The sequence below is a fragment of the Loxodonta africana genome, chromosome 6 (genome assembly GCF_030014295.1).
Source record: "Loxodonta africana isolate mLoxAfr1 chromosome 6, mLoxAfr1.hap2, whole genome shotgun sequence".
NCBI classification, from domain to species: Eukaryota; Metazoa; Chordata; class Mammalia; order Proboscidea; family Elephantidae; genus Loxodonta; species Loxodonta africana.
Genome location: NC_087347.1, coordinates 21,959,508 through 21,985,887, shown reverse-complemented (window position 1 = coordinate 21,985,887; position 26,380 = coordinate 21,959,508).

The window sequence follows — 26,380 nt, the reverse complement described above, 5'->3', positions numbered from 1 at the left end:
CTTCTTCCAGAGCTGACAGAGAGAGAAAGCCTTCCCCAGGAGACAACATCCAGAATTTGGACATGTAACCTACTAGAGTGTGAGAAAATAAATTTCTCCTTGTTAAAGCCATCTGTTTGTGGTATTTCTGTTATGGCAGCACTAGATAACTAAGACAGGCAAATATTGTATGAGACCACTACTGTGAAAACTCCTGAGAAGGTTTACACACAAAAAGAAACAATCTTTGATGGTTAGGAGAGAGCGGAGGGATGGGGATGGAAAAACACTAAATGGACAATGGATAAGTGGTAATTTCGGTGAAGGATAAAAAACAGACAGTACATAATACTGGGGAAGCCAGCACAACTTGTACAACGCAAAGTAATGGAAGCTCCGTAGACACATCCAAACTCCCTGAGGTTGTGAGCTGAGCTGAGGGCTGTGGGGGCCACGGTCTCGGGGAACATCTAGCTCAATTGGCGTAATATAGTTTATAAAGAAAATGTTCTACATTCTACTTTGGTGAGTAGCATCTGGGGTCTTAGAAGTCTGTTAGCAGCCATCTAGTATACTCCACTGGTCTCACCTCTTTGGGAGCAAGGAAGATTGAAGAAAACTAAAGATAGTAATGGGCAACATCTACCATGGCCTCCACCAGACTGAGTCCAGTACAGCTAGATGCTACCCAGCTACCACTGCTGACTGCTCTGACAGGGATCACAATAGAGGGTCCTGGACAGAGCTGGAGAAAAATGTAGAACAAAATTCTAACTCAAAAAGAAAGACAAGACTTGCTGGCCTGACAGAGACTGGAGAAACCCTGAGAACATGGCCCCCAGACTCCCTTTTAACTTCGTAATGAAGTCACTCCTCAGGTTCACCCTTCAGCCAAAGATTGGACAGAACCATAAAACAAAATGAGACTAAAGGGGCATGCCAGCCCAGGTACAAGGACTAGAAGGGAGGAGGGAACAGGAAAGCTGTAATAGGGAGCCCAAGGTTGAGAAAGCAAAATGTTGACATATTATGGGGTTGTTAACCAATGTCATAAAACAATATGTGTACTAACTGTTTAATGAGAAACTAGTTTATTCTGTAAACCTTCATCTAAAGTACAGTAAAAAAAAAAAAAAAAAAAGAAAAAAATCGTTAAGGATGTGGTTTAAATTGACACGGCACTGAAACCTGTCCACTATGGGTAACTGTCATGGTATCTGAAATACCAATGGCGTAGCTTCCAGTATCACAGCAATTGTTTATTTATCTTCATATGTATTTTGTCTTTTGAAACGAACAAATTCATAATAGCAGCAAGATTTGCTTTTATAAAACTTCAGCTTCTCCTCTTTGCACAGTATCCTTAGGCCATCAACCTTCTGGCCACCATAAGGACAAATGACCTCAGCCCCCAGAAGGCCTAATTAATGATACCGTGTTACCATTCAGGAATATGCCCTAGGGAAATGTATACAGTGAGAAACATGTCATCAGAATGATGCCACTTCAGTGGGGGCTGGAGGGAGCCATGCAGAGCTGAGTTAGACTATCCCTTAAGCATATCTGCCCTACTGCAGTCAGACAAGATGAAATAAAAATGAGCCCAGCCACTCATAAATACCGTCCATTTGCATTTTGAAAGGGAATAGCCTGGGTGGCTTTCTCAGAACTGTTATTTTCGACATTAAAAACAACAGTCATTATAATGACATTAGGCTTATAAAGAAAAGATGGAACAATATATACTTATGTGTTGACCTCCTCTCATAAAGATGGGGACAATTACATTACTCCAGGGTTAAAATGATTAGTCGTACCCATGCAGGGTTGTAGTAACTGTTTTTATCTTGTTAACGACTAATTTTCTAATTCAAAAGGTGGAAATAAGGGTAAGTTATGGAAAACAAGGGCAAGACTTGGCAGATCTGAGTAAATCAAGCTTTATTATTCCTTCTGTTGCCTCTAGATCTTGTCTAGAAGGAAGGTGAGAGTTACTACCACAGGCAGGCTACACGGAATGCAGAAACAAGGAGAAGGAAGGTAGGAAGAGGGGGAAGAAACTACCTGGGTAATTGAAGGGTCCCAAAGAAGCAATGGATATACCTTGTTCAATCAACGGAAGACACTAATTCTATCTTTGGGTTCCTCTTTGGAGGCTTTTTATATCAGGCTACCCCAGAGAGACTGCCCCACAGAGAGACCTGAGGTCTCTTGCTAGGATGACCAGTCATCCTGGTTTGGCAGGCAATAGGGGTTGCTGGGTTGCAACATTTTCAGTACTGAAACCAGGACAGTACTCATGATGGTGGGTTACCCTAGCTCCTCCATGAACTTTGCTGGATATCTTAGTTATCTAATGCTGCTATGACAGAAATGCCACAAGTTTGTGGCTTTAACAAACAGAAGTTTATTCTCTCGTAGTCTAGTAGGCTAAAAGACAAAAAATCAAGCCCATTGCGGTCAAGTTGATTCCAATTCATAGCTGCCCTATAGGACAGAGTAGAACTGTCCCATAGGATTTCCAAGGGGTGGCTGGTAGATTCAAACTGCTGACCTTTTTGTTAGCAGCTGACCTTTTTAACCACTACACCACCAGGGCCCCTCTAGCAGGCTAGAAGTCCAAATTCAGGGTGCCAGCTCCAGGGGAAGGCTTTTTCTCTCTGTCAGCCCTGGAGGAAGGTCCTTGTCATCAATCTTCCCTTAGTCTAGGAGCTCCTCTGCACAGAAACCCTGGGTCCTAAGGATGTGCTTTGTTCCCAGCGCTGCTTTTTTGGTGGTATAAGGTCCTCCTGTCTCTCTGCTCACTTCTCTCTCTCTTTTTTATCTCAAAAGAGATTGATTTAAGACACAATCTAATCTTGTAGATTGAGTCCTCCTCATTAACACAACTCCCTCTAACCCTGCCTCATTAACATCAAGAGGCAGGATTTATAACACATAGGAAAATAATATCAGATGACAAAATGGTGGACAATCACACAATATTGGGAATCTTGGCCTAACCAAGTCCACACACATTTTTGGGTGACACAATTCAATCCATAACACCAGGGATAGCCTTTTTTTTTTAATCTCTTAATTCAAGAGGCCAGGCTTTCATTAGCAAGTCCTTATTTTCACAATAACTCATAACTTTGCTTAAATTACATTGAGACATTTAAATCACATTTTTCATATTCAACATGGCATTTGAACCTAGATACAAACCAATGAATTGTGCCAAAGTTGCATTATCATGTTCATACCTTAGACTTTATCAGAAAGGGCAGAGAGTTATTTTAGAGAGGAAAGAAGTTACCTGGAGTGGTGTGAGGAGTGGGCAGGGGACAAGGTAACAAGGTTTGGGATTTGGAAGACAGAGATGTAAAGAGTTTTGGGGGTGTGGGGAGTTTTGAGAGCAGGAAGAGGAGATTAGAGGTAACTGGACTGCTTTGTTGTGAAAGAAACTCAGTGATGATATTAAGAAGTTTTGACACACGTTATTAACTGGAATTCTCCCTTGGCATGTCCCTTTGAGAGATTTCCCTAAAGATGCCATCTGCTTTTGGTGCTCTTTTGGGTAACAAGACGGGCTCTGAAAAGGCTGGGTTTTATTGGGTGACAGTTTTGCTTCCTCATATTGTGACCCATTGCAGTAGGTATTTGAATTCCCAGTTCTTCAACTGTCATCTTTGTTAGTCATTTTCTAGAATACAACTGCATAATGTTGTAACGGACACAGTATATCAGATAGATTTAAAAACTTATGACAACTTCTTTTCAAATATTACCTGCCCAGATCAAGGAAACCAGATACAAAACTCCAATGTGCATGGTTTTGCTCTAAGTAATCTTTGTGAGCTAATTAACCATGTCTTGGTGGAAACCTAAGTGTAAGTTTCAGCTGAGAGTTTGCATTAAAATGACAGAGATAGCTTCAACTGTTCAAAGAACAACCTTATACACGTCTCACAAAAGTGTGAGAAAGTAAATTTCCTCAGCAAAGGAAGAAGGCGAGGAGTGAGCTAGAAATAAAACTTCAAAAACAACACCAAGTTTGTATGTGTTGTTAAACGCCCAGACTGCTGCTTTAACATCTAAAATCATTTCCTTGAGGCTCATGGCCATCTATGTTGGAACTTAGAATTTGAATTTACTGTGTGATGAAGTACTTATTACAACCTTTCTCACCACGGTCTTGTAACTCCCCCACAGGTGATTGGGCGGGGCTGCGCAATTAAGATAATTGTGGCCCAGCAGGAGGATTGGTCAGAAAACCCTGGTGGCGTAGTGGTTAAGAGTTATGGCTGCTGACCAAAAGGTTGGCAGTTCGAATCCACCAGGAGCTCTTTGGAAGCCCTATGGGGTAGTTCTACTCTGTCCTGTAGGGGTCACTACAAGTCGAATTAGACTCGATGGCAACGGTAAGGGGATTGGTCAGTTTTGCCTTAAAAGAGAGCCAATTCCAGAGCAGAGAGAAGAGCTTACCACCGCTAAGGGCTAAGGAAGGAGACCAGCAGGAGAGACCCAACAGCAGGAGATGGTGCAGTGGGATGGCTTCCCAGCCTACGGAGCGAGAAAGCTGAATGCCTTTGGGCAGAGACTGAGGGCCAGAGAAGAGGCATGTCTGGGAGCACAGCTGGGAAGAGGCTGTCCTGATGGAAGAACTGCATCCTGAGTGTTCCTGAGCCGGAACTGTAACTGTGACTTCCCTAATAAACCCCATAATCACGAGTAAGGGCTGTGAGCTCTGTGAGGCCATTGCAGTGAATTATCGAACCCAGTAGAGAGCGCTGTGGGAGGGACCATTGCTGTCAGAATTGGAAAAGGTGGCAGAGAGAGGAGGTGTGTCTGATAGGAGGTGTGTGTGATAGGAACCAGCCTTGCCCTGTTGCTCTTGGTTCTCCTGCCCCCTTGTGGGACTGGAGGAGGTCAAGTACTGCCTCCAAGCTGTTTTTACAGAATTACATCTCATTTTGTTGTTGTGTGTCATTGAGTCAGTTTCAACCCGTAGTGATCCCATGTGATGGAACAGAACTGCCCCACAGGGTTTTCTAGGCTTTAATCTTTACGGGAGTCGTTCTCCAGGGCTTTCTCCTGTGCAAGCTGATGGGTGTGTTTGAACTGCCAACCTTTTGACTAGCAGCCAAGTGCTTAACAACTGCACCACACACACAGGGCTCCTGGGGCTTAGAATTTATTTTGACATTACCTTTTATTCAGGTTATACAATTCTTAATCCCCAAGCGTGTCAAACCTAATGAGGAATGAATAAAGAAGAACTTTTTAATTTCCTGATTTTTTAAGAATAAAAAGATTTATTGTATTAAAATTACCAAAGAGTGATAATGAGATTTAAAGTGCAGTGAGCTTTTAATGATTTCCCACCCACAGTTGGTGAGATTCAGACAGTGTCAATACTGTAAAATGAATTTCAGTCTGTTGGGCATGTGGACAAAGCTTGCCTTGAACCTAGAACCTCAGTTGTTTAGGAGAGAGGCCAAGGAGTAACTGGGTTTGAGTTGTATTCCTTTCCTAGCAGATGGAAACCATTGGTGACAAGGTGAACACGATATGAAGTTTATCATGATAAACAAGAGGACACCCATGTCTTGATGATGGTGATGATTAAACTGTTAATTGCATTTACTAAAGACAGAATCTGTCATCATTTTCAAATCTCAAAAGTAGATGTGCACAAATAAGCATCACCTAAGGAAATTAAAGTGTTGACATGAAGATTCCCAGGCTGTACCCCTAGGGGTTCTGGTCCAGTAAATTTTAGATGGCTCCAGATCACCTGCATTCAAGCCAGCACCCTAGTTATGAAATGAGGCCGTGGCTCTGAGGCCACAATACAAGAGATATTTAATTCTGCTTTAAAGGCCGCACAGTAAGACTGACATCCAAATTATTCACGTGGACATGGATTTTTTTTTTTTTTTATGATCACACCCATTTGCCATTCTGAAATAAATGCTCAGCTCTTATACATTTGGTCCAAGGTGACAGTATGGAAAGAAGAGGTGGAGGTGACACAAGGAGAAGAGCAGTGACATAGGCCCCCCAAAACATTATCATTGACCCCAAAATGCCTTGAACGGCTCTGGAGTACAAATAATGACTTGATTTTCCAAAATGGATTTTTTTTTTACTTCTATTTTTAGTGTCAAAAGAGGCACAGAGGTCCTGCTCCTAAAAGTCTCTCCTCTGCCTATCATTTGCCTCAGTTATTTTCCTGGGCTGCGCTAAGAACATAGTGGGACCTCACTTCAAAGAACCCACTATCCTATCTCTTCTTTAATATATGTTACTTTACCTCGAGTAAGGGCTGGCTTCCATGTCTCATGAACCTCCTACCCTCAGTTGTCATTTTCACAAAGCCACCAGCACCGTTGTCTTACAAAATTATTCTGAACAACATTCCCTTAACATCAAAGGGATGCACTGAATATCGCTGTGAGATTTAAACAGATTGGGCATGAATTTCGTACTTACTTTTGGCTTACTGTGCTGAATGAAGAAAATAGAGACAGTTGTGAAGGGGCATTGAACTTCCATGATCAATTATTAATTTCTGACTTAAATGCAGTTCTTAGTCAAAAAGAGCTACAGAACCTGAAGCCCCTTTTGAAATAGCAAACCTTGAGTCTTCTTGATAATCTGGTCCAACACCATGGTTCTTATCATGTATTTCTAAGAGAGTGAATTGAAGAGTGGACTTGAAAATAGCTGACTGTGGGCTCTGAGTTCCTATTGTCTACTCTGGAGATGGTAGAAGCCAAGTCTGAAATTTTTAAATTTCTGGTAGTGAGTACACTAATTCACATCACCTGGTCATCTTAGGTGTCACCCTGAAGACTAAGATGCACCTGACCCAAGCCATGGTATTTTCAATCACATCATATGCATGTGAAAGCTGGACAATGAATAAGGAAGACTGAAGAAGAATTGATGCCTTTGAATTGTGGTGTTGGCAAAGAATATTATACCATGGACTGCCAAAAGAATGAACAAATCTGTCTTAGAAGAAGTACAACCAGAATGCTCCTCAGAAGCAAGGATGGCGAGACTGCCTCTTACATACTTTGGACATGTTGTCAGGAGGGATCAGTCCCTGGAGAAGGACATCATGCTTGGCAGAGTACAGGGTCAGCGGAAAAGAGGAAGACCCTCAGTGAGGTGGATTGACACAGTGGCTGCAACAATGAGCTCAGGCATAATAGCGATTTTGAGGATGGCGCAGGACCCGGCAGTGTTTTGTTCTGTTATGCATAGGGTCGCTATGAGTCGGAATCGACTCAACAGCACCTAACAACAACAATAGCTCATCTTAGGAAATCACACACACAGATGTTTTCTGGAGAATCTCTGAACTATAAGATGTTGATTATAATTATTAGTTCAAAATACTGCCCATATCACCACTGAGAAAAGCCCATCTTTGTTCCACATGGAGGTAAACTTTTACTTCAGAAAGTTATTAAGTTAGCTTGTTTTCAAAGTAACAAGACACATGAGTGAATAAAATGTAAAGATCAGATCTGGTAAATGAGAGAGAGAGTGAGCCATATTTTAAGAGAAGGCTGGTTTCAGAATACTGCACTTGATCTAGAAATCAAAGATAGGAGATTTTCCAAGCTCAGCAATCATTTAAAAACTCTGTAATTGGAGTTCTTAACTCTCAGGTTTTTCTAATATTTTCTTTTAAAATTAAAAAAAAATTATTTTTGTTTTTGAGAATATACACAGCAAAACATACACCAATTCAAGAGTTTCTATGTGTATAATTCAATGACACTGATTACATTCTTCGAGTTGTCGCGATCATTCTCATCCTCCTTTTGAGTTGGTCCTCCCCCATTAACATAAACTCACTGCCCTCTAAGTTTCCTATCTAATCTTTCAAGTTGCTGTTGTCAATTTGATCCTATATAGATAGCTTTTAAAAGAGCATAATGTTCAAGGCAGACAATTTTTACTAGTTAAGCTAAACTATTTTTTGGTATTAAGAAGAATTCAGGGGATATTTTTGGTTTAAGTGTTAAAGGTTATCTTAAGAGGATAGTTTCAGGGGCTTATCCAGACTCCATGGCTCCAGGAAGTCTGAAGTCCATGAACATTTGAAATTTCATTCAGCATTTCCCCCGTTTTGATTAGGATTCTGCTATTGAATCTTTGATCAAAATATCCAGTAACAATAGCTGGGTACCATCTAATTCTTCTGGTCTCATGTCAAAGGAAGCAGTTGTTCATGGAAGTGATTTTCTTTTTCTTTTGTTGTTGTTAGCTGCTATGCAGTCTGCCACTGATGGTGATTTTCTTTTAATACAAAGAACTGAAGTTTTGAAGGTGGATGTGTGTGTGTGTGTACTATACTATTCTACCTTTTTGGTCAGAATTTCTGAGTTCAGATCCTGGCCCCACCCTTAAAGGCTGTGTAATCTTTGGCAAGTTACTTTCCCTTAACCTCACATTCCTCCCTCTATAAAGTACCTACCTTACAGAGACATTGTGTGGATTAAATGATCTAGTTTATATAAAAAACCTGGCATCTAATAAGCACTCAACACGCAACCAAGATCACTATGTGCTAACCTGGCAATAAGACACAGAGTAGGACAGACAGAGCCCCTGACATTATGGAACTTGCAATCTAATGGAGGAGATATATGTTAAACAGTTACTCAATAATCATTTACTTGGAATTTTCACTTGTGCTGTGAAAGAAGCATGCCTTACAGAGGACCATGAAAGTGGTCAACAAGGGAACCAAGGAGAAACAGGGAGGACTTCCCTAAGGAAGAGATTTTAGGCTGAGGGTTGAAGAAGATAGAGAAGATTAGTTCATGGAAAACAAAGGGCCTGTGTGGAAGCTTTGGGTGTAGAATAGAAAACAGCCATCTTAGGCTGGGTTCTCTGGAGAAGCAAAACCAGTAAGGTATATATATCAAGGAAATATCTCATACGACTGTAGAGGCTGGAATGTCCCAAGTCTGTGGATCAGGGTAGAGGCTTCCCTTGATTCACGTAGCCACAGGGGCTGGTGAACCCAAGATCAGCAGGCCAGAGAGCAGCGTTCTTGCTCGCAGGCTGTGAAGATTAACGAATCCCAAGAATGGCAGACAAGGCCACAAGGCTTCTCCTGATTCATGTAGCTGCAGGGCCTGGTGAACCCGTGATCAGCAGGTTGGAGGGCAGGACTCCTGTTCATAGGCTGTGAAGATCAATGAACCCCAAGATCAGCAGATAAGGTGATAACTTAAGTCCCAAAAAATTGGAGGTCAGACAAACAGGAGGCAGCCGCAGGATCCAGGGAGAGCAAAAAGCCAGAACTTCTGCTTATATTCGGATGTAGGCCACACTCCCAAGGAAACTCCTCTTTAACTGACTACTCACAGGAGATTCCATCATGGAAGTGATCACATATAAACACAGAGAATCATGGCCGAGCCAAGTTGACACACAATCTTAACCATCACAACAGTTAATGGTATGACAGCAGGGGGGATTTATGGACCCTTTCTCTGAGGGGTCAAGTCTACAATCGTGGTTCAGCTAAGCAAAGAGGTTTGGCTTATTGCCAGGACTTTTTAGCAATTTTTTTGTAGCAAAATAAGCTCAAATTTATGCTTAAAGGAGAAATATAAATCACATTCGGGCCCTCAATAAGGCTTTTGGGAAGACATTAATCTTCAATGGGTAAAATATTTTTGTTTTTTGTTTGTTTCAGATTCATGGAGAAAGCTGCAAAATGTAAGCCAGATGTTCTTCCTTCCCGGCTCTCAGAATCTGAAGCTGACCTCCTCCCTACCTAAGAACAGAGAAGACAATGGTGTGCAGTTGCAGCAGATCCTAAAAGGGATAAAAAACAGGCACAAGGAAGGACATGGGACTTGCTGATTTTTGAGGGAGGACAGTGCATCCAGGAAAATGAGGAGGCAGAGACTTCAAAAAGAGAAAGTTAAAAGCAGAGAGGCAGATGGAAAGAGAAGAAAAACAGTGTTAGTGGGTATATTGGGAGAACACCCTGAAGATCTGGGCAGGAAGTGCCCACACTCTTTGATTGGGCAATGGGTATGAGGTGGGTAGAAGAGGAGAATAAGTCAGGATTCTCAGAACATCCTTCCTGTGTTTGGAATTATCACCAAAGACCTTAAGGAAAGAATGGCTTTTGTCTTCCCAGTGTTCCTGTGTGTGTGTGCCTCTGGAATACTGGCCAAGGTCATAACCAGAACAGGGAAGGGAATAGTCATTGGCAACTATAAAAGATAACTTTGTTGTGGGCGAAGTGTCTGCCTGTAGACAATAACCTGGCTAGAGGAAAGGTACCTTTGTACCCTGAATGGTCTTTTCCCCATAGAAAACCTAGAGACATTATCCCCCGTCCCATCCCAATGTGTGACAAAGGAAAAGATTTCATCACATATTATTTGCTCCTTCAAAGGAACTCTGGATGTTGTGCAATGGTCAGGTGAAAAATGATGACGGCATGGTCTAGGTGGTGGCGGTAAAAGTAGATGGAGTTGTGTTATGTTTAGGAATCAAACAGGACTTGTTGATTGCTTGACCGTGTGAGTTAGAGAAGAAGTTGTGGTGTGAGTAGCATTGACAGCATTCAGTTTGTAGTACAGCATGGAGTAACTGAGAGGGTTGATTGGCAGTGTCACTTACTGAAATGAGAATCACTGTAGGAGGAAGGGGTTTGTGGGAAGATGATAGCATCAGTTTTGAAAATGTTTTAACCATCACAACCATCAGATAAGAAAGCTCACAGGATGTGAGCTGAAGAGAAAACTCACAGGATGTACAGTAGGCAATTGAATATAAAGATACGGGACTTACTAGAGAAGTCTGAACTGGACATAGAAATGAAAGTTGCTGGCATATACGCTGATGCCTAAAGACAATATAAGGGGTGAAAAGAAAAGGCCCAACAGTGGTCATCTGTGAACAACACAACATCTGGAGGTTGAATGGAATAGAGGGACTCAACAAGAGATATTAAGGAGTGCCAAGAGAAATTGTATAAGAATCAGGAAAATGAAGTGACACTGATGTTCAGAGAAGAGAATGTTCAAGACTTTTAAGTTCCATGAAGGTGGGGACTATATCCCTAGTACCCAGCATTCTGCGAGGAACATAGCAGACCCTCTCAATAAGTACTTGTTGATCAAATGCAGGACAGAGTGTCAACTTGTCCAAAATTGATACAAGGTCAATTTTCTTTTGAGGGGGGTGTTCGGTCTCTTTGAGCTCATCAAAGAACAATTAGGTGACTTCATGGATATTATGAAAGCCAGGCTAGAAGACAATGGGAGAGGAGTGAGGTATGGGTCCTGTTTCATATTTTTACAGATGGACATCCAGTTGTGCCAGCACCATTTGTTAAAGAGACTGTCTGTTCCTCATTTAATGGACTTTGGGCCTTTGTCAATGGTCACTTGACTGTAGGTGGATGGATTTCCAACTGGGTTCTCAATTTTTTTCCATTGGTCTACGTGTCTGTTGTTGTACCGGTACTAGGCTGTTTTGACCACCATGGACGATAGTAGTTTCTGAAATCAGGTAGTGTAAGACCTCCTACTTTGTTCTTCTTTTTCAATAATGTTTTACTTATATGGGGCTCTTTCCTTCCCATAGAATGTTAAGGATTAGTTTTTCCATCACGTTAAAGAATGCTGTTGGTATTTGGGTCAGGAATACATTATATCTGTAGATCGCTTTGGGTAGAATTGACATTTTCACAATGTTGAGTCTTTCTATCCATGGATGGTATTTATTTCCATTTATGTAGGTCTGTTTTGGTTTCTTACGGTACTGTTTTGTAATTTCCTTTGTATACCAAACCTGTTGCATCGAGTCAATTCCAACTCACAGTGACCCTACAAGACAGAATAGAATTGCCCCATAGAGTTTCCAAGGAGCACCTGGTAGATTTGAACTGCCGACCTTTTGGTTAGCAGCACTTAACCACTATGCCACCAGGGTTTCCTTCCTTTGTATAAGTCTTTTAATTCCCTGTTTTGATTTATTCATAAGTCTTTTATTGCCCATTCCAAAGAAAAGTGATCCAATAGAACACAGAATTTATCAAAAAATACCATTAATATCATGGTGGTATACACAAGAAAAATTTTGCTGAAGATCATTCAAAAGTGGCTGCAGCAAGTACATTGACAGTGAAGTGCCAGAAATTCAAGCTGGATTCAGAAGAGGACGTGGAATGAGGATTATCGTTGCTGATGTCAGATAGATCCTGGCTGAAAGCAGATAATACTAGAAAGATGTTTATCTGTGTTTTATCGACTATGTAAAGACATTTGAGTGTGTGGGATCATAACAAATTATGGATAACATTGTGCAGAATGGGAATTCCAGAACTCTTAATCGTGCTTATGCAGAACCTGTACATAGACCAAGAGGCAATCATTTGAACTGAACAAGGGGATACTGCAGATACTGCATGGTTTAAAGTCAAAATAGGTATGCGTCAAGGTTGTATCCTTTAACCCTACTTATTCAATCTGTATGCTGAGCAAATAATCTGAGAAGCTGGACTACATGAAGAAGAATGTGACATCAGGATCGGTGGAAGACTCTTTAAAATCCTGCAATATGTAGACGGTAAAACCTTGCTTGCTCAAAGTGAAAACGGCTTGAAGCACTTGCTGATGAAGATCAAAGACTTCACTATGGATTACACCTCAATATAAAGAAAACATAAATCTTCACAACTGGACCAATAAGCAACATCATGATAAATGGAGAAAAGATCAAAGTTGTCAAGGATTTCGTTTTACTTGGATCCACAATCATCGCCTATGGAAGCAGCAGTCAAGAAATCAAATGATGTATTGCAGTGGACAAATCTGCTGTAAAAAGTATCTTTAAAGTGTTAAAAAGCTAAGATGTCACTTTGAGGGCTAAAGTGCACCTGAACCTGAACTATGGTATTTTCAATCACCTCACACACATACAAAAGCTGGACAATGAATAAGGAAGGCTGGAGAAGAATTGATGCCTTTGAATTATGATTTTGGTGAAGAATATTGAATATACCATGGACTGACAGAAGAACAAACAAATCTGTCCTCAAAGATGTGGAGCAGAATGCTCCTTAGAAAGGAGAAAGGCAAGACTTAGCCTCACTTATTTTGGACGTGTTATCAGGAGGGACCAGTCCTGGAGAAGGACATCATGCTTGGTAAATACAGGGTCAGTGAAAAAGAGGAAGACCCTCGATGAGACGGATTGTCACAGTGGCTGCAAGAATGGGCTCAAACAGAGCAATGATTGTGAGGATGGTGCAGAACCGGGCAGTGCTTTGTTCTGTTGTACATAGAGTCCCTATGAGTCAGAACCAACTTGATGGCACCTAACAACAACGGTAATAATACTTATCCATATGGAAGTCTTGAAGATTAAATGAGCTAATGTAAAGTGCTTAGAACAATGCTTAGCATATAATAGGTGCTCAGTATGTATAATTTGAAGTTAACAAACATTTTGCCTATATTTTTTGTCTAATTCTCAAAACAGCAAGGCATGGGGAACCCCCTTTAGGAAAACAGAACCACTTTAGAAGTTAGATTCTGTAATCAGGCTATGAGGATTAAACCTGGCTCTCCCCTACTAGCTGTACATCCTTGGCCAATTACTAAGCCTCTCTGGGTCTTGGTTTTGTCATCTGTAAAATGGGGATAACAACAATGCCTGCCTCATAAGTTAAATTCAACATTACACATAAAGCACTTAGAGGAATTCCTGGCAAGTAGCAGGTGTCATTGTTTTATTTGCTGTTACTGAGTGGCTATGGTTAGTGTTGATCTAACTTAAAGGCACACTGTTTTTGGCAGACATTTCAGGTTAAACCAGGGCTGGTTCCACACCCATAAGGTTCGGCAAACAGAAGGGGGCCTGTGGCTGGTTAAATGCTCTACTGTCACCATTTTGAGATTCTTAATAATTGTTGAACAAGGGGCCCCACATTTTCATTTTGCACTGGGCTCCCCAAATCACATAGCTGGTCCTGCCCCCACTTTTGGAATTGATTGTAGAGCCAGCCATCCATAGGCCACTATAACCCCAACTCTTAGGGGGGAAAAAAAAAAAATTTTTTTTTTTTTATAGTCTGTGTTTATTTTCTGGGACATCCTTACAGTCTGAGCTTTAGTAACTGGTGATGTGGCGACACATGTTACAGACATATTTCTGTAACTTGAATCCTGTCACCATCATCAGAGTAAAAGGGTTGGTGGTTAGCTTGGCTCTGTTCCAATTTCTGTACTCCTCCTTAGATCCGTGGGTGTAACATGGGAATTGCAAATTCATACTCACATCTCACATTGTACTGAATAGCTAATGTATTTCAGACATGTATTTATTATTATACAGTAGTATTACGTAGAAGTCATTTCACTCATATAAAAGAAATGCAAAAAAGTGTTACTGAATGTATAATAGGTTCTTGTGTTTATGTAGTTTATCCATGAATGAATATTAAATATACTAAAGTATTATTAGGGAGGATATTGAGAATTTTTATGATAATAAGTCACACTAGAAACAATTGGGAAAATCCTTATTAGCCTCTAAGTTCCTAGACAGCTCGATCCATTTCAATACCTAGTTGAACAATCTTAGTTCCTCATTCAGAACCTTGTACAATAAATGTGGGTGCAGTGAGTGACATAGGTAACCCAGTTTGATCAGAAAAGAAACCTTAAGGTATTAGAGATGGAAAATAGGTTGCTGTAGTAAAAATAAAAGAAATGGGTTAGTGAATTCAGAGAAGATATTTGAAGATATGTGAGATATGTAAGAAGGAAGACTACAGACTGTTTAAATTCTTGGAAGCATAAGAAATGGTGAGCCAAGATGGAGCAAGTGCATAGTTGGAGTCTAGCTTGATAGAACAGAGGTTGGTTTGATGCGGCAGCAGGCCGATGCCATGCTAGAATGGCACACCTCCTCACTCTAGATTTATATTCACGTCATTCCCCTGTTCAAGATGGTCCAATGACTATCCAGTCTACAGTGTCCTACATAATCTACCCCCAATCACTCTCACGTCTAATTCTTCCTACTGTCCCCACCTCCTTCTATTCCAGCCACATTGTTCTTCAAGCTGTTCCCTGAACAAGCACATCCCTGTACCCTTGACGGTCCCTTTTCATCCATTTACCACTCCTTTATCATTTGCTTCCTTCTTCACTTTCTTCAGATCTCTTTTCAAAGGACTCATCCTCAGAGGAAACTTCCTCAACTGCTATATCTAAGATAGATTGCACCCCAGTCAGTCTCTAGCCCTTTGCTCTGCTTTATCTTAAAAAAAATTATATTATGTATTTGTTTTATTGCCTATTACTTTTTCCTCTACCAGGATATAAACTCTATGAGGACAGGTACGGTCTTCTTTTTTTGTTCCTGCAGTATCCACTGAGCTTAAAGTGTTGCCTGGCATAGAACTGGTGCTTGATTAATATTTCTTGGATGACTAAATCACTTAAAAACACACATGCCAGGGAATAACACAGTAATTAGAAAAGAAGCCATGCATGGTCTACTAGCTCAGCCTTGGGAGAAAGCCTGGGAGTGGGTAGCAATTGACAAAGAATGATATTATAAGGGGCTGGACTTGAATTTGGAATTTTAAAGATTGTATTGATCCTTCAAGCTTATAAACATCTTGTAACATTATGTCTTCTTCTTATATAGTTATAAAAAACTAAAAAAAGAGCTAACACTAATAAGCTGAGAGTTTCAGTAAACCCACAGCGACTCACTGCATGGAAGAAAGTAGACCACAGATGTCACCAAGATTGTTCTCCTGGAATACTGGCCTTTGTGATTTGCTAGAGTTACTAAAAACTGAGGCAACTTGATGCGTTGGATGCATCATCCACTCTTTGTTATTACCAAGCAGAGTTAATCCCACCCAAGGAAGTTGGACTAGGCAAGAAAGAGAATCTACCAAATGAAAACAAAAGATTAATTCCCTCCCCAATTTTTTTTTTTTTGAGAAAATATTACTTAAGCAAACCCATTAAGTTCTATGTATTTGTGGTAGATTTCATCATTCTTCCCAGCTTTTCACTTCCCCCAGTGGCAAGTTAAGGAGCCCTGGTGGCACAGTGATTACGTGCTCAGCTGCTAACCAAAATGTTGGTGGTTAGAACCCACCAGCTGCTCCATGGGAGAAAGATGTGGCAGCCTAATTCTGTAAAGATTAAAACCACTGCCTTTGAGTCAATTCTGACTCCAAGTGACCTGATAGGAAAGAGTAGAAGTTCCCCATAAGGTTTCCAAGGTAGTAAATCATTATGGAAACCAGCTGCTCTAACTTTCTCCTGTAGAACAGCTGATGGTTTTGAATCGCCATCCTTTTGGTTGGCAGCCAAGCAGTTTAACCACTGTGCCACCAGGCCTCCTCTACAAAGCTTACAGCCTAGGAAACCCTATAGGGTAGTTCTGTTCTTCTTACAGGGTGGCTATGGGTCAAAATTGACTTGATGGCATACAAGAGCAACAACAAATAACAAGTTATACATCAATACTGTTTGACACGTGACTTTACAGTGCCTTCCTACTGGTAGGTGGAGCACAAATCCCTGGCTCACTGACTTTGAGCTTGGCCGTAATATTTGCTTAAGACAATGAAATGTTAGTGTATGTGACATGAACAAAGGCTTAAAATGTTCTTATGTTGACTGCTTTGCCCTTCTCTACCATCTCATGAGAAGAGTGTTTTCCAGGAAGCCACTGGTCCCAAAACAGGAGATGCATGCAGCAGACTTGAGTCCCACCTGCAGGCAGAGGCATACATACCCCAGGTTGTCTGCAGGCTTCCAAATGAATATAATAAATGTCTGACGTCATTGTAAACCACTAAAATTTTGGGTTTGCTTATTATACCACAAAAACAGGACTGAGATAGGTTTAGAATATTTCAACACTGTTTCTGGCCATTGTGCCCTGGGTAATTTATTAATTTTGAAGGTTAAAAGAATTACTTTCCCTATGGTTTGGTTCTATGAATGTTGGCATGATAGGATGGAAAGAGAGTGGAAGAGGAAGCAGAAGGAGAGCTCTATAAAACACTTTCACCTTAAAACCAAAAAAACCAAATCCATTGCCATCAAGTTGATTCCAACTCATAGCCACCCTATAGGACAGGGTAGAACTGCCCCATAGGGTTTCCAAGGAGCAGCTGGTGGATTCAAACTGTTGACCTTTTGGTTAACATTTGTAGTACTTAACCGCTGTGTACCACGGGTTCCACTTTCACTTTAGGTTTGGATATAAATAATCTTTACAAAATATCACCTGGTATATCGATCTTTTTTTGTTTCTCCTGAGTCTTCTAGAAACATTCTAATCACATATATGGACAAACGGGTAGGAGCTTGTGGTTCCTCCAGAATGTGTCTCAGTGGAACAACTGCATCCCTGTTCATCTCCAAATACAGGCAATGTGTCAAAAAATTTTGTAAATTCATGACTTCCAACACCTCCAAAACAAACAAAACAAACAAACAAACAAACAAACAAACAAACAAACAAACAAATCAACCAACCAACCAACCAACCAACCAACCAACCAAAGCAGTAAATCCCATCCGAAAGGTATGTTCAGTGCTGAAGTTAGCACACCTGGCCCCCATTCAGTTATAGCAGTGGCAGGCATTATATTTATCTCCACAAGATTCATCAAGCTGTACTGGCAAAGACTCAGCAAGTAGAAGGCAACAGAGCATGAACTAAGATCAGCAATTTATCTGAAACACAGGAAGACTCATTATGTAAGGCAGCTACAGGTATATTAGTTCTGTTTCAGAGGCTTCCAACAGATTTTCATTTATTTCCACAGTTAGCATTGGTATCAACCTTAAATAAGAAACACTACAGTCATTTTTCACAATACTTGGAAAAGAAAATCCTCAGGAGAAAGTTTTCAAAGGACTTTTTCAAGTCCGTATTTTTTTACAGGGAAGTTTTACATCTGAGTCAATACAATCTGTTCTCAAAATAAGTAAAAGTCTATTCATTCCCAGCCACTTAGTCATCTTTGGTGGTTGATGCCAGTTAGTTGGTTTCTTCATACTTAGGCTTTGTTCGAGGAGTCCCTGGGTGGCACAAATGATTATGAGCTTGACTATTAGCTGAAAAGCTGGCAGTTCAGACCCACCCAAAGGCACTTTGGAAGACTGGGGCTCTATTTCCAAAAGGTCACAGGCTTGAAAAACCTATGGAGCAGTTCCAGTCCGCATACATGGGGTCTCGCCATGAGTCAAAATTGACTCCATGCAACTAACTAACAGCAGCAACAGGCTTCCTTCATTAGTAACAGTTCCTGGACTCTGCCATCCCCAGTACCTGCCCCACCCAATTCTCAGCATCACTCTTCAACTACCGCCTTCCACTCTTCTAATTTATTTAACCTAGACCCTTCACTGCAACAAATTTTCAGCAGTCATTAAGACCAGGAACCCAGGAACCCTGGAACCCCAGCCCTTGTCCACTATTTTTTCTTCCCTTCTCCGTGTCTCTGTCATGGTCTGCCATTATAATTACTATCTTTCAAACAGTCTTATACCATAACCCTCTTTCTGCTTTATCTTCTGGAAAAACCCTGAACCTGGTTTTGCCTAGTCATTAGCCTTATCTTCACCTGAAATTGAGTGGCTGAATGAATCCACCTCAACTGTGCACTCAACACTGCCGAGCATTTCTACCACATTTCTACAGTTTAAGATGATACTTCCAATCCCCATCTTTTCACACGTGAATTCTGCTCATGAATAAGCTCTTGGTGCAGGACTCAGTAGGGAGAGTTCATTTCTGCTTCACTTGACTGATAACTGGGCAGCTAGAGGCTGGTGACCAGAATCATCTGAAGGCTCACTCACTCACTTGTCTGGAGGTGTTGTTGTTGTTAGGTGCCATTGAGTCAGTTCCAGCTCATAGCGACTCTATACAACAGAGCAGAACTGCTCCATAAGGTTTCCAAGTAACGGTCGGTGGATTTGAACTGAAGGCCTTTTGGTTAGCAGCTGAGCTCATAGCCACTATGCTACCAGGGCTCAAGACTGAAAACACATGGAGACTTGAGCAGTGGGGACCCTCGGGCATCTCCCTATGTCTCTGTGTGGCCTCCCCATGGGAATTCTCTAATATGGTGTCCAGATTTTTTGCACGTTGGCTCGGGAAAACCAAGATGCATGCCTCAAGAGAGAGATGACAGTTGTTATGCTTGTAAAAAATTACCCCAAAATGCAGTGGTGTAAAAATGCCATTTATTATGCTTACAGGTCAGAAATTCAGACAAGGCAGGGGAGGGATAGTTTATTTCTGCTTCACAGTGTCTGGGGCCTCTGCTGAAGATTCAAAGGCTGGGGGCTGGAATCATCTAAAGGCTCTTCCACTCATGTCTGCCAGTTGATGCTGAATGTGGGCTAAGACCTTCGCTGGGGCTGTCCGCCAGAATATCTACACATGCCTTCTCCATGTGTCCTGGACTTCCTCAAAGCATGGTGGGCTGTGTTCCAAGGGCAAACATTCAGAGAGAGAAAGGAACACAAAGAGAGAGAAGGAGAGAGAGAGAGAGAGGGAGAGGGCAAGGGAGAGAGAGTGAGATATATAGAGAGAGACATAGAGACAGAGAGAGAGAAAAAGAGAGGAGGAGAGAGATTGAGACCAACCAGGCTAAAGCATTTTATAAACTATCTTTGAAAGGCTATACATCAAGGCCCCACCTTGGGGCTTCTCTTCAATGTTAAACTTTATCACAGGGCAACCCCATCTAGTCATAGGGTTTAAATAATATATTCACGCTGATGAATCCAAAACTTATTCCAGTCCCAAAGCTTCACCCTAAGCTTTGGCACCTCCACTTGGATTTCTGGTAGGATTTCCAAAATTACCAAATCCAAAAAGATAAACCTTGATTTTCTTTGATATTGTTGTTATCAGGTGCTGTTGAGTCTATTCCAACTCAAAGCGGCCTTATGTGACTAAGTAGAACTGTCCCATGGGGTTTTTTTAGCTGTAAACTTCACAGAAACAGATCGCCAATCTGCTTCTTTCTCCCACAGAGCAGTGGGTAAGTTCAAACTGCCAACCTTTGGTTAGCAGCTGAGTGCTTAACCATTGCACCGCCAGGGTCTCCTGATCTCACATAATGTTATTTTTAGGTGCCATCACGTCAGTTCTAACTCATACAGCCCCTATGTACAGCAGAACAAAACCCTGCCTGGTCATGTGCCATCCTCACAGTTGTTGCTATGTTAGAGCCTTGCCTATTCACCTCTAAAAACTGAATTGTGTTGACTGTGACTCGTGGCGACTCCATGTGTGTTAGAGTAGAACCGTGCTCTGTAGGGTTTTCAGTGGCTGATTTTTTGGTAGTAGGTCACCAGGACTTCCTTCCTGGGTGCCTCTGGGTGGACTTGAACCACTAACCTTTTGGTTAGCAGCCAAACGCATTAACTATTTGCACCACCCAGGAACTTCTATTTTCCTCTAGTCTTCCTGCTTTCAGCAGATAATATCATCACCAAGCCAAAATCCTAAGAATTATGTTTGTACTTTCCATTTCCTTTAATTCTCCCTTCAATCCTTCAGCAAGTCCTATTGTTTCCATTTACAGTATACGCCCCAAATCCATCTACTTCTCTTTGTCTCTTCCATCATCATCTTAATCCAAAACCAGCATCTTTTGTCCTGGTCCACTTCAGTAGCCTTCTAACTTGTAGATAGCATTAGGAACAGTTACTTTTGTGAACATTTAAATCTTTCTTACCATTTACTTTAATGATATCCTTTAAATGATATCTAAAAACACATCTGGGACTATGTTGGGGTGAGGAGCCTCAGGACACTCCTGACTTCCACCTTGCAATGTCCCTGCAATGACAGGAGCCCAAAGAAATGGCTCCCTATTATATTTGCCTGAAAGGGATTGTGTTGTACTATTAGTAAAGGGCATTACCTTTGTCTAGAAAAGTGTAATGGATATTGCTTTTTTTTTTGGTCTGATATGCTGACAATATTTTTTAAGCTGCACGTATATTACTAATTAGGTACATTCCCTGTGATTTATTAATTTATTAAAAATATGTATTAAATATCTGTCATATGCCAAGCATTGTTCTCGTCGCTAGGGAAGCAGAGACAAACAAAACAGAGCTTCTAATGAGGAAAGGCAGATCATTAGAAAAAACATAAAACATGTCAGGATGTAACACTAGCAGTGAAGAAAAATAATGTAGGGTAAGGGATATGGAAAGTGACAGGGCAAGGCGAAAGGCTATGTGTTGTGCTGTTTTGTATGTGTTGGTCGGGAAATGCATCTCTAAGATGGCGTTTGAGTGGAGACCTGGATAATGTGAAGGGACTGCCATGTGAGTATCTGAGGAAAAGAGTTCCAGGCAGAGGGAGCAGCAAGTGCAAGGGCCCTGGGGCTGATATGTGTTTGGCACATTCAATGACCCACAAGGAGGTCATGTGGCTGTGGTGCATGAGCAAGGGGGGATGAGATGGGAAAGGTAGACCATGGTGGGCTAAGTGCTCATGATTTATTGGGCAGAATGTGTGATGAGGCTGAGGTTATTCTGGGTGAAGGAGTGGTCTAGTTAGAAGGCACATGCCAAAGGTGGAGAAGTTGTGTTATTAGAAGTAAAGAAAACTCTGGGGGCAGTGGGCATATGCATGATGTAGGTTTTCCTACGAAGCCCAACATCTATACAATAGATGCAATGTGCCTCTCACAATGGCCGCCCATAACAGGTACCCAGAAAATGGCAGCCGCTACCATTTCTCATCAAGTTTGGTATCATTTAGAAAGGTAGACAGCTTGGATTCAAGTCCTAAACTTACCACCTACCATCTATATGACCTTTGGCAAGTCACTGAACTTCTCCGGACCTCTCTTTTCATGTGCCTTTGGGTCAATGGATGAATTAATTGAGAAAATTCATTGTTAACACAGTGTTTGGTATGTATTAATTGCTCGATAAATGTCAGTTATTTCATAGCAACCCTATAGGACAGAATAGAACTGCCCCACAGGGTTTCCAAGGAGTGGAACCTACCTTTTGATTAGCAATTGTAGCTCTTCACCATTGGTATTATCCGTGATATTGTTCAATAATTTCTGCATTCATCTTGATCACCTTTCTTGGGAATACACATAAATATGGATCTCTTCCAGTCAGTTGACCAGGTAGCTGTCTTTCAAATTTCTCAGCATAGACTAGTGAGCACCTCCAGTGCTGTATCCATTTGTTGAAACATCTCAATTGGTATTCCGTCAATTCCTGGAGGCTTGCTTTTCTCCAATCCCTTCAGTTCAGCTTGGTCTTCCTCCTTCAGTACCATCGGTTCCTGGTCATATGCTACTGTTATGGTTGAATGTTGACCAATTATTTTTGGTATAGTGACTCTGTGTATTCCTTCAATTTTCTTTTGATGCTTGCTGAGTCATTTAATATTTTTCCCCTAGAATCCTTCAGTATTGCAACTCAAGACTTGAATTTTTTCTTCAGTTCTTCCAGCTTGAAAAATGCCAAGTGTGTTCTTCCCTTTTGGTTTTCTATCTCCAGGTCGTTGCACATGTCATTATAATACTTTGTCTTCTCAAGCTACCCTATGGAGCCACTGAGTGGGTTTAAACTGCCAACCTTTTGGTTAACAGCTGTATACCGCCAGGGCTCCTTAGAGATATCCTACAGACAAAGTTAATATTATTTTGTGAGTATTTCTAAATTTTTTTCCCCACTGCTGTCTTCCTTGCTTCATTCATAGCTCTCTTCACTCTAGCCCCCACCTTTCTGTATCCCCCTGTTGTTGTTAGCTGCTGTCAAAAGTTGGTTTCCAAATCATGGCACCCCATGCACAGTGGAACAAAACCTGCACAGACCTGTACCATCCCTGTGATTTATTGTGGATAGGACCCTGTATCTCCCTCCCCTGCTTTATTTCTTCCCCATTGCAGTACAAATGTGTTAGATGTTTACTTCACCATTGTCATCTAAAATAGAAGCTCCTTGAGGGCAGGAACTTTTTCTTCTTTTGTTCATTGATGTATCTCCAGTGCCTAGAAGACAGCCTGATACAAAGTAAGTGCTCATTTAATCTTTTTTTGAATATATGAAAGAAAAGCAAATTTCAGGGCAACTCTTCCAGCTATCAGTAAGAATGAGTAACACCCCAAATCACATGTCTTTGGGTCAATATTTATAGATCTGATCTATGTAATAGACAGAATTGACCCTTTACATTGCTATCATGAACACTGAGGCACAGAACATCTCGGATTTCAAGGCTGATAGTTTGGAAAGCTCCAGCAGAGGCACCAATTTACTTTATCAGTAACAAGTAGCCAAACCCATTTCAACTACAGCCCTGTAACTTCCTTTGGGGCTTGGCCACACCAACCTCCTTTCAGACTGAGAACAAGTACCTGAGTTCTTCAAATTTCTTTCTTTAGTAACTGCCAACAATCCTTTCCTCAAGTGACTGGGCTTCTCACTTAAGGCATGTATTTTGACTTGTAATTTCTCCGCCAAAAAACTCCTTGCCATCTTGTCAATTCTGACCCAAAGTGACCCTAGAGGTCAGAGTAGAACTGCCCCATAGGGTTTCGAAGGAGTGGCTGGTGGATTCAAACTGCCGACCTTTTAGTTAGCATCCGTATCACTTAACCACTGTACCACCAGGGCTCCAATTTCTCCACAGGACCAACCATTTTAGACATTTTACTTCCTGAAATTGCAGTGATTGTATATTTTAGGCCAATTGTAGCTCTGTCGTATCCACCAGAGATTGTGGGTAGAAAGAAGAGATATAAAATTTCCTTTGGCCGTGTTTGGCTCAGTCAGTATGAACTTCACAAAGAACACCTTGCTCATGTCCCCAGGGCTCAGAGAGATTTATGGAAGCTGCTCTACAAAATAGCAATTATATTTTATTTGTTATCCCTGTATTTTCTCAGGGAAGCATGGCCTGAGGCTGTTTTTGCACTGGGTTGCAGATTTGACTTAAATCCCCACACATACTTCCTGGGGCAGGGATTTAGGACAGCAAGTTGCAAAGAGCAGATCTGTAAAATTATCATGATAAAAATTTTCACAGAGGAGGTTTGAGGGCTTGGGTTATTCTGGATGACGAAGATGCATTCATATCACCCAGCTGGTCATGTCCTTTTTTTTCTTTAAGTAAACCAGTACAGTCACATGTGGAAATTACCAGTGTCTGCAAAATGTCTCTGAGGAAGAAACTTTACTTTTCAATTCTTTCTAAAATAACAAGAACAGCAAATGATCTTCCTTCCACCCACACCTCATGAGGGCGAAAATGGTCTAGCACAATGCTAATCTTCACCCTGGTGGGATCAGAACCTTCTCGCCAGGAGCTTGCACAGGAAAGCTGTTTTCCTGGGATCTCTGGCTGGCAAAACCTGAGGGCCTGACTGCTTCCTGCTCCCCTGCTTTCTTCCAGGCAGCCAGGGTTTGGGGGATGAGATCAGCTTTCCTAAATAGGTATCTAATTTAAATAATGGTGGATTTAAATGATATCAGATTCATTTGCTCCCACTAGGTCAAGATTGTCAGAAAATTGTAGGGTAGGGTTTGCATTTATAATAAAGCTGGGGGCTGGAACAGAGTCGTTTCCACTAGAAGTGTCTTAGGCTGGGTTCTCTAGAGAAGCAAAACCAGTAAAGTGTATAAATATATATACAAAAAAAAAAATTTTTATATATATACAGAGAGATTTATATCAAAGAAATGGCTCATGCAATTGTAGAGTCTGAAACATCCCAAGTCCGTGGATCAGGATAGAGGCTTCTCCTGAATCACGTAGCCACAGGGGCTGGCGAACCCAAGATTGGAAGGTCAGAGAGTAGGACTCTTGCTTACAGGCTATGAATTCCAAGATAGGCAGGCAAGCTGCTAGCTTAAGTCCCAAGAACCGTAGGTCAGACAAACAGGAGGCAGCTGCAGGATTCAGAGAAGGCAAAAGCCAGAACGTCCACTTATATTTGGATGCAGGCCACACGCCCAAGGAAACTCCCTTTCAACTGATTGGCTGCTCACAGCAGGTCCCATCATGCGCGTGATCACATATAAACACTGAGAATCACGGCCCAGCCAAGTTGACAAGCAATCTTAACCATCACAAAAAGTAATGTGATTCACACTGGGATATGAAATGGCGCATCTCTTGGGACTGAAAGGGAGAGAGACTTCGTCTGCTTTCTAGCCCAGGGCAAGAGGTTAGGGCCCTGTAGTAACAGTCCTGTAAGTGGTTGTGATCAGAGAGATCTTTGGAAATGTTGGAGGTGTGTCTTGGGGAATATGGCAGTGAATGGGTGTATAGATTTTAAAAAAGTTATATAAACAAAATGCTGCAATCATGTGTCCAGGCTCAAGGTGGTAGAAAGCAAGCTTAGTTGAATGTCAAAATCAAGAAGAGACTTTCTCCACAGACCTACCTTAGAGACACAACCTCCAGGTGACCCAGGGAAGGCAGGAAGGAGTGGAGAGTTGGAGGCCATCTTTGAGCCCCTTTCCAGCCCCACTAGAAGGAGCTTGTTTCCTTCCCTGTTCCCCAAATTAGCATAAGCGCAAAGACTGTTCAAGATGATTCACCTGTATTAGGTTGATAGACAAAGTCCCTAGGTAGCACAAATGGTTTGCATATGACTACTAACCTGAAGGCAGGTGGTTCAAACCTACCCAGTGGTGCCTCACTGTTTCCATAAAGATTCCGAATCAAAACCAAACCCACTGCCATTGAGTCAATTCCGACTAATAGCAGCCCTGTAGGACAGAGTAGAACTGCCTCACAGGGTTTCCAAGGCTGTAAATCTTTATGGAAGTAGGCTGCCACATCTTTCCCGTGGAGAAGCAGGTGGTTTCAAACCACCACTGCTTCACCAGGGCTGTTCTGTAAAGATTACAGCCAAGAAAACCCTATGGAGCAGTTTTACTCTGTAACATATGGGGTTGCGATGAGTCCAAATTAACGCAATGTCAATGGGCTAGGTTGACAGATAGGAAATAAAAAAGCTTCAATTAGTCATAAAGTTTGGGTGTGTATACATGTGTGTTTCTCTGTATCTGTCTGTGTGATTGAGAGAGGGTGATCAAGAGAGCCATGTAGACTGACAGCAACCTCTGATACTCTGGAAAGGCGAGCTCACCTTCAGAAAGAATCCTAGAAATTTATGGGGTTGGCCCTAAATGGAAAAGATGCGGTACAAACCCCAGAAATTGCTTTAGTTCTCATAACAGATGCCTCCCCCAAGCTGAAACAGAGCCTGGTGCTCTGCAGCTGATACTGGCTCTTTTATGTTGTTCTAAATCAAATTCAGAGCAACTCAGCCCATGCCAAGAGTGCTATTGTGTGGGCTTACTTG